Below are 10,302 nucleotides of genomic sequence, written 5' to 3' on the forward strand. Positions count from 1 at the left end.
GGAAACTTGTGGATTTACTAACTCTGCTTTCCTGTTTGCCTATCTTCCCACGGCTCCACTATCCCCGGCGCCTTTTGGATCTCATCCACTACAAGCATTACTCCAAACAGCTGGTCGGACAATAATAAATTCAAAACATCCAAACTGAGTCTGTGTCCGCAGAGTCCTTCTTTGTTGTTCATAACGATACCTGCAAGTCCTTATATATGCTTCCAGTGGGCACTCTTTCATGGTGTAAAGGTTGTAAGATCAATGGAGAGACATGCTAGAAGCTTGAGGCTTGAGCTGCAAATGTTCTTGACTTTAATCTCTCTTGCCTCATCAATTTGCTCAAAGACCAAGGCCATAGAGGCAACAGGGGAAATCTTCAGTACCTCATCAAGCTTATCAAGGTCCCAAGAGTTCTCACTGCAGCAATGATGGGCTTGAGCTTTGAATCCTGGTTCAGAAACTTCTGTCTGTCACACATCATGCTGGCCTTGCATGCCTTTACAGGTGCAGTTCAGCATTTCAAGTAGGGCTAGGTGATATATTGAATGTATTCAGAAATTGGAATATCAATAAATGTGCCAAATGGCAGATACTGTCTTATATGAGGTTCATTGTTCAGTGTTTCTTCTGTTTGCGACCGCCACGGATAAAAAAAAAAAATCGTAGTTGAGTCTGACTCTTAGCTGCTAAACAGCATTTCACAGTCTGGACAAGCTCTGTGAGGAGTACAAGATGACACCACAGTAACGTTACATGAACAGACTTTTTATTTTATTTTCTGTGAGGCTGGTTTTAAACATCTCTCTAACATTTGTCGGTATGGAATTCCCCACCACTTTCACTAAGAGAGCTAAATGACTAAAGGCCATCTTCCTGAACTCTTCTCCTCTAAATCCTCTAAAAGGAGGGGGTGCAAGATTATGAATCATTTTAAACATCAGGCATGCAACAGAATAGAATGAGTTTCAGTTTTGTGACGATGCATTTTCCAGCTAATCCAGGAAGGTTTTCCAATCATTTATTTAGATTAAGGAGCAGGGGAATTTTCTTAACACATAAATGAACACTTAACCTGACCAAATACACCAGATCGGCAGTGCACCAGAACTGGGTTAAGGTTTGGGGACACCAGTGACACCACAAAGTAAAAATTCACTAACTCCCATAAAGTTTGGCCCACAGGTGAAGAAACATCTTTCAAAGATGTAATGAAGGCAACGGAAATGGAAAATCCTGCTTACTTTAACACCTCCTCACACCTGGCCAATCACTGCATGGAGTGGGTGTGCTTGAATTGTCAGTTTGGGAAAGTTACAAAAACTGTCAGATAGAACTGTCACAATAGCTGCTGTGAACACGTGGATACAGTAAGGACACTCTTGTTGTGAAAACATTTCCCAACACCACTTAGGGACTTGTATAACTTCATGAGTCACAAACCATGGCAACAACAAGCATTTCTGGCAGCGTACCAAGATAACTCTGATGACATCATTTTTCAGACTTTAGAAAGCTTGAGTTACAGAAACACATACAATTGTTTTCACAGGCTGAGGCAACATCCTTATGATACATTAACTGAACTTTAAGTGTAAAATCAGTGGAGTTTCCTTTTAAAAACAGAGGTAATGTATACAGTATGTGATACATGTTGCTATAGCATATATATTCTCATGCATTTTATTTTATTATTTTTTGCAGCGATGTCCAGGCTCTATACCCTTGTCCAATGCAAGCTGGATCAAGTGACGAGACAGACCTGGCACATCCAAACATGTAGTAAGTGTGAACTGAGAATATCTGGGGGAGGTCCCCGTCAACAAAATCTTGGGCTCCCACCTCCGGAAGAATTTCTCACGCATCTTGGGGGAGGCTGAGGACATGGAATCTGAGTGGGCCACGTTCAAAGCCTCCATTGTGGAGGTGGCTGCTTGGAGTTGTGGTCGTCTGTGCCTGTCGTGGCAGCAACCTAAGAGACTGCTAGTGGACTCTGGAGTTCAAGCTGAAGAAGGGTTTGGTTATCCCAGGTGTCTCCTGAGGCAGGAGGCCAGAAGGGATTACAGCTTCTCATCAAATGTGGATGAGAGTCGCCCTGAAATGCTGCAGGCTTTGTCTCCATGTTTGTTGCTTATTGATCAGGGCCAGCAGCACCTGGCTGTTGTTGGCAGTGCATGGGGATTTTAATTTGTGATTTCATATTCAATTTAACTATTATAACTACTGATATAGTTAAAATGAATATTCAAATGTTTGATGTGGTGGTGGCAGTATTCGGATCTGTTACTTTAATGTACTACAAAGAGTTTTAACTGGTTATGAAACAATTTAATACTGATGCCTGTATGCAACCTACATAAACAAACAAGACCCTCACCGGCTATTTCTATATAGTCGTTCTTAATGCCTTCCACCAGGTCAGATTCAGTCAGATTCCCCCAAAAACGAAGCAGTAGAAACACTACTGCTTTTGACCACAGGGGTTGCCAGAATCAACAAAACAGTATCAACACAACACACCATTACAAGTCCTGCATTGAAAAGGTTTCACAAGTAAAAAAATAAGTGTTATGAGCAAAGTGTGGACGCAGTAATTCAGAGATAGAGTCTGGAACATGGATATGAAGTGCTTTAAAAGTAATAAGAAAAGGATCAACAGCAGAACATCAGACGACACAGAGATACATAATCTATAAAAACTCCACAGCAGCTGCAGCCAAAAACAAAGCCTAGCAGAGGAGAAAGTGCACAGATTTAACATACTGTGTAGTGCACACACACAACGCGCTGCTGCTGGGCAACACAGTGGTTCTTCTGTTTGTCTTATGCACAGTGACGACCTCCATAATCTGCTAGATTCAACTTCTCTGCTTGTTCACTCTCAAAGAATAATATAACCAGTCCACTCAGCCTCTCTGTCCCACTATAACCAGTCCACTACGCTGCTCGAAGTTTTTAAAAAACTTGGAGTTCTGCAGTTCTGCATCTGCAGTGACAAAGATAAGGGTCTAGGCAGCCTTCAGGGATTGTTCCCAGAAGGTTCCATGTAGGTTATTTAAAAAAACACTATTGTGACTCAGAAAGCTCAGAAAGCTGTGTGAGGATTTTTTCCATTGGCCTGGGTCAGTCCGCGTTAACACACCGTGCCAATCCAAACTGTGATGGCATGAGTTTCCACTACAGCCTCACAGCAAGGGATAAGTAGCAGGGTTGACCCATGACAGTCTCCTCCCTGTCTGACAATGTAGTCTGACCATGTATGTGGCTGTGCCAGTGACTAGACACAAAGTTTCCAGTCTTGTGAGTGCTGTGCTCAGTACTTTGATACTGTTCCTGTGTGTACTTTCACCATCATATCAGCCTTATTTTACTGTTTAATGATCGCTTTCCTATCGCAGTGTGAAGGTACCGCTGATGCACACCAAATATTTCTTGCCTTCCACGCCTCCAACACGTCATCAAGGTAAACAACGTTACCTAGCTGTGCGGTGCAATGGAAAAACACTTGCACCATGTCAGTGTGGCTCGACTGCTTGCAGCTGTTCACAGCATGACTTTGTGCAACTAACCCCCCCCACTCATTGTTAAAGTGTTAAGCTGTCTAGGTTGGATCCTGTGATGCCGACTGGCTGTTCAGTTTGATATTTATTTGAGGGTGAAGACAAGGCTGATGTGTCCTGTGATGTGTGCTTTCTGTGATATTCATGTCTATTATGAGTGCAAACATAGTTTGCTGTTAACTGTTTGTTAGTACGCCACAGGGTGGTTGTGGGTAACTGTGACATCACTATTTTGGTGTCAGCGCCATCTTTGGGACAACTTCCACTACTTCAGTTCTTCCCTCAGTCAATGACCGAGAGAGAGGGAAAAATGATTTAAAAAAAACAAAACAACAACAACCCTTTATTTTGATAAATTATATATTTAGAGATTAGATATGTAAGGTACATCTTTACTGCACAATTCCAGCAATTCCAGAGAATCTTAAGCACTGATGTCAGAAAGGCTCAACTTGGAATTGGTTTGTAACCCTGTGGATCAAAAACCTAGGTGAGACACGGGTAACTGCTAAATTAAATTGAACAGAAATTCATTATAACCTCCTTTATAGAAGGTTATAGTAGCCTAACTGTTCTGTCTCCTTTTACTGCTGGCTTACAGCAACTGCTTTAGAGTATGGGTGTTATGGTGTGCAGTATGACATTAGAGTTGACACCAAAAAGGTGTTGTTATGATTGCTAAAAACCAAGGAGGGTCAGAAGCAAAGTTCTCCTTCATTCTTCATGGCATATCAAGCGTTAGTTGTGGTGAACAAAGTGACATATTTGTGTCTCATCAGGAATGACTGATGGTGACAAAGTGCAAACTGTATGCTTAAGACAACATGCTGACACACAAATCTAATCATGTACAGATGATGTTGAAACAGTCCTTTTTAGAGCCTACTGTACTGGGCTCTTTGCTGCCCACTTGTGGTTCAGTTTTAGTAAAACAAAAATTAAAAAGCTTCAGGTGGCATATTATGATGCATTTAGAATATTGCTCAAGCTTCCAAGATGGACAAGTCATATGTTTGTGACTAAAAATGTTACTTAACTTTTAAAATAAAAAAAGAAGAGATGGTTGCATTCAGGAATATGTCATTCATTAAACTTATTGCAGGAATACAAACCCTACCTAAAGGTGGCAGCCAGGTGAATGCAATCAGCTATCAGTGTGACCATGGGTGAGTACCATCACCAGTGACTGTGACTCCACCCAGAGTGGAAACCTCAAAGTACAATCATTCAAGCCCATCAATAAGTCACAACTTTTATTGGTATTTTTATGTTTTTTATTCTCTCTTAGTTTTGTGTGCATATATATATATGTATATGTATATAAAATATGATATATAAAAAATGTAACATGAATTTGAACAAGCATTAAATGTAGAGACTACCAGTAAGTTTTAGAATTGATTTCAAGATCCTTAGGAAAGGTCCTTTGGGTTGTTCCACAATCCAGAATCAAGACTAAATGAGATATTTTGGAACACTCTACCTGAGGAAATTAGGCTAGCCAAATATGTTTCATCTTTTAAATCCCTTCTAAAATCACACTTTTAAAATCAGACTGCTATATATTTAGTTTTTTTCTGTGTTATGGTTTAAAATTCTTTAATAGTATCTCTGATTGTTGGTGGGGTTTTGGTTGTATCTGTTTACCTCATATATATATATAACACTTTTAGTCTTATTCTTTATTGCTGCTATTTTCTATGTGTATATATTGCCTTCTGAGTATCTTGTTCATGCTTTGTCTGTCAAAGAACCTTGTAAACTACGTTTAAAGGTGCTATATAAATAAAGCTATTATTCAAATTATTATTATTATTTGGGATAACTGTGGACCATTCATAAAACAGATCAAAGCCATAGTTAGCAAAAATATATTCAGGAATAAGATGAGGGATCAACTTCCGTCATTTGTTATTCAAGCCACGTGTAATACCTACCATAATAAAGTTCAGAATCATTTCCTTGATTTCTTGCAAATATATTATTGCACATAACCTATTTTAGGAAAAGTTATTTTTGGTGGCAGGATTCTGGAAGTTACAACTAGGTTAAAGGAAAGGGATCAAACTATTTTCCTCATGTGTGGCAGCATGATGAAGTGTTCTTAGATGATGATGCTGAATCCAATAACACTCCAGCACTTGTAAAGAACTTTCTGGATTTTCCAGGCAGCAGGAGGCTGGATACTCCTGTTTTGCTTTAAGTAGCTCAGATTTCAAAATCTGGAGCAGTCAACATGACGCCTTCTGACAAAACGCACCATGGCATGAGCAGCATGGCTGCTTACATCATAAAACTAGATACAGCGGTGCTGCTCAGTATTGCAGTGAAACATTCCCCTGCAGTCCAAAAAACATTTCCCCCATACCCAACCATTATAAAACAAACTTGTGACAGGACACCTCGAGCTGCAAGCACGGGCAATTATGACATCTTCCTATTATAAAGTTTTGATCCATGGTTTTAGTCTTCCCTGGAGCCATGTAGACCCATACAAAGAAGCCATTATGCAGACTCAAATGATTTCTGAGCCAAAGCTTCTTCAGAAGTGTCTCTGTTTATGGGAAAGAGAAAGTGGGAGGACAAAGTGAAAGGCATAGTGGAAAGTGAAACCATTTTGGTTTTTCTATTTTTAAAACTTCCCTTGAGCCGAGAGAAGCAATTTAAACATCTGTGATGTAATCACAATGTAGTCCATGGGCCAAGCAGGAACTGGCAAGCAGGACCAGCAGGAGAAACATAGTGTGCATATTCACTGACAACAGAGATGTAAACCCAGAAGCTAAAATCTCCAGGAGCCTGTCTGAAAGGGCCCTTGATGTACCGTCTCTCAAAGCCAAAAAGGCAGCCGCAGAATTCCAGCAGATGATATTTTTAGGGCGTTTGACCTGCTTTATTCATCACATAGTAGATACAATTGCCAGTAGCAGACATACTATTAGATATGCTGATGCTCTGGTAGAGCTGAAGATTAGCCTCATACATCCAATACCCAGTTTTCCCAGACAGTTGGTCCTTAGATTTATAAGTAAAAGTCTGTAAATACTCTTGTAAAATGATAACAAGAAAGATTCTGATTAATAAATTTACCTCAGGATCAGGGAGAAACCAGGAACAAGAGACCAGATCTCCCCAAATCCTCCACAAGTTTTTGGTTTGTTTCTGTTTGCAGGGTGATCCCCCCCCAAGTAAAGCCAAGAAAGGCGTACTAAAAGCTCCACAGCAAAGTCTCAGGGCCTTTGCTAAGAATAGAATAAGCAACACAACACACTCATACTGAAGCAGATCCCATTATGGCTTAATAAATACTGAACAAGGTCTCTCTCTCTGCCCCCTAATTACTTCCAGCAAAGCAGAAGTCAAGGATCATGAATTTTCTTCCAGATATTTTCTTTCAGTGGAAATCCTAAATCCCCACTTATGTGCCCACTGAACAACCTGATCCGGGGCCTTTTAAATTTCACAGAACACATGTCCAATGTTTTTCTCTCTCCTCTAGATGGCGTCATCATCTGCAAATAAAACTTCCCAAAACCTTACAGTTACACACTTTTTAAAAATATAAGAGTACCCCCACACTTCCTTATTGATAATAGCTTTTCTAATATCCTACATTCAATATTTTACATTTGTAGGGTCTAAAGCAGTTGTTCCCAATCTCTTTCCCTAAGGGACCCTTTTTCTATCACTGAGTAAACTGACAACTCCTGACTCAGAGATATAATTTATGGGTATTTCATATTGTATTTGATGCATAACAATAACAGTACAGAACAACTAATGAACTGTACATTTAAGCCAAAAGTGAATACAATAACTGTATGAAGTTTGTGTAAAATTAGCAATTTGGATGAATTCAGTGTTTTCTTCTCATTGTTGGCTCTCTATTAGCTCTTTGGTTGTTTCTAATGCAGGATAAGGCTGTTCATCAGAGAGGGACGGCTCTGTGAATATAACTTGTGTTCAGGTCTTTAAAGTTTATACCTTAAATAATAATCTAAACAATGAAACTATCTATTTAATTTTGTTCTCTTCACATAAATGAATGAAATGCTGAGATATAGGCCTACTGTTTATATACACTATTTATACCTCCTAAAATTAAGAAGACCTTGCGACCCTTCATGAAGCTTTGGCAGGTTAGGAACCACTGGTCTAAAGACAACATCATGCCACAGAGAAAAAGCTATGATGACTTCATATGATGGTCTGAAGACTTGAGGACTTGATGTCTGAGGGTCATCATATGAATGTTGACCTGAAAGTTCTCATAGCTTTATTCTCTGTTTCCTGGTGTTGTCTTCACTCAGTGATCATGTAAGTGGTTTAGGTATGATGGACAGTCAGACATTATCAGGTCACAGCATTCTCATCTACTTCACCTGTAATTTTATTATTGGGGGTCTGGTGTGAGGTAAACATTTTTCTATCAGCAGCAGTAGTGTAGTGGTTCCTGAATAAGTCGGTATACTCTTAACTTATGCCCCCAATCTTTGTGGCCCATCCAAAGGATAAACACCCTGCATACCCTAAACTGGGCCAGCAGTATTTGCATTGTATTTGCTGCTTGACTTTAGAGAGTAAGGAACATTATGAAATTAAAATAAACCACAGAAGAGGAGTAGGTTTTTGCAATCAGTACCCTACATAATTATGCATTTTGAGTCAAGTATTCCTTATTCTTTGCCTCCGCCATCCTAAGAAAAAACATTCAGCTCACAGAGCTCTGACCTGAATTTACCCTACTGAATGATGCAGAGAGGAATAGGAAGTGAATATACTCCATACACCTGCATATATCCTGCACTGTTCAGCCGCCACAGAGCTGCAGCATTAATAACCAATTTTCTATCTATCTATCTATCTATCTATCTATCTATCTATCTATCTATCTATCTATCTATCTATCTATCTATCTATCTATCTATCTATCTATCTATCTATCTATCAATCTATATACAGCTGCTTTTTATTCATTGTCTTTATTTTCACAATTTGTACGTTTTTACATATTGGGGGGAGAGTATTGCAGTTTTTGTGTCCAATTAAAATATACAGCTTGGAAGGCCCTTCCTTTTTTATGAAATTACATGGAAATTCAACCCCTCTCCTCACCAATAAGTCTCTCCTGATTGAAATTTGTGGTTGTGATGCCAAAAATTAAAGAAGTTGATAAAGTTCTTTCAGAGAACAAAAACTTTGAGTTACTGCGGTTTAGGAATATTGTCTCTATTTTTACGCTTTTATCTGTAATTTGTGACTGCAGAAAGATTTGTTTCTTTGGAATTAAAACTGAAATCCCTTCCTTTTTCATTTCCTGTTTTTGTTTCTATTTTTTTTCCCTTTTACTTCCTTCTTAGCTTGGTTTTGATGCCTCATCATTATCTGAAATATAATTCTATCAGTGTATGCATTTATCAAACAATATGATTTCTTCCTTGGATGCACAAGGTACCTATCTCATAAAGCGGTGTCATGTATACCACTCTGCAATATTCATTCGCTTTTTGCTTGAAGTAAATGGCTAAATACAGTTATGCTTATCTTTTAAGAAGTTGAACTTTTTTAGTCACGTGAGTGGTGTGACCCATTAATTAATGGAGGGAGATACATTTTTAAACAGCCATTCATGTAGGTGGGATTGTATGATCAGGTGAACAGGTCAGTGGGAGGCGCTTAGGTCAGAAAAGGCTAAGCCTTAAGTGTGGTAGGTCTCCTTGTCTTCCTTATCTTTGAGGCACACACTGAGGTTTGGAATAAGAGACATGCAGTGATTTTAAAGTGTCAGATCTTTGTACTTATCTTAGGAAAGCAGCAGCCCTCTCAACTCAAACATGTGGTAATTTAAAGTATCTTATTGTTGTTTCCTGTCCTCTGCATTCCTGTGCAGAGGAGGGCAGGAAGTGATCTTTCACATTGGAAGAACTATCACAACATGTCAAAGTGCCTGTTTTATGTTGTTTACGGTAGCTCAAACCTAAACCACGAGGAGCTTTACTTATGTAATGCTTCATAAGAGGGGAAAAATGCAAGAAATTGAAAGAAAAACGCTTTGTGAGAACTTCAGTGGATTAAGTTGCCATACAAAACAGCCAATTTTAAAAAGTCAGTTTAAGTTTATGCTGTTAAGTCAGATTTCCTATGAGAAGTATGGAGATATACATTTTATATCTGACTTCACATACGCCACTTTAAAATCACAAACCTCTATGCCCCCTCAAGATGATTTTAATCACTTTGGTTCATCTAGCCATCAGTTGGTTAATTTATCCAATATTTACTTGTGACCTAACGACATTCCCATCATCATCAGCTCTACTTTGTGTTTAGTGCTAAGCTCAGCATGCTAACATGCTAAACAAAGCTGTGCTCTAGTCTGTTTTTTTTGTGAATTAGTGAATCAATTTCGTTTTCAGGTGTGGTCACAGTCAGTAGACATAGAAGAGCAATGACACAAGTTAACATCTCTTCAATTAAGTGGAAGTGGTGTTGTCTGGGATCACAAGACTGTTTGGTTGTATAATGTATGAATTAGTATAATTTTTACTAAATTTATTCTCCTATGTACTGTATTCAGTATTATAAAGAAGCCATTCTGCAGAGTACATTGATTGTCTGGCCCAAAACTTCTGGAGAAGTGCTTCTGTTTCTGGGAAACAGCGTCATTGAAAAAAATAGGAAGGGTCAGAAAAGTAAAAGGCTAACTGAAAGTGAAACTATTGTGTCACATTGCACAGCAGCCCTGTGTCAGTGT

Source organism: Dicentrarchus labrax, unplaced genomic scaffold (genome assembly GCF_905237075.1).
Source record: "Dicentrarchus labrax unplaced genomic scaffold, dlabrax2021, whole genome shotgun sequence".
Taxonomy (NCBI): Eukaryota; Metazoa; Chordata; class Actinopteri; family Moronidae; genus Dicentrarchus; species Dicentrarchus labrax.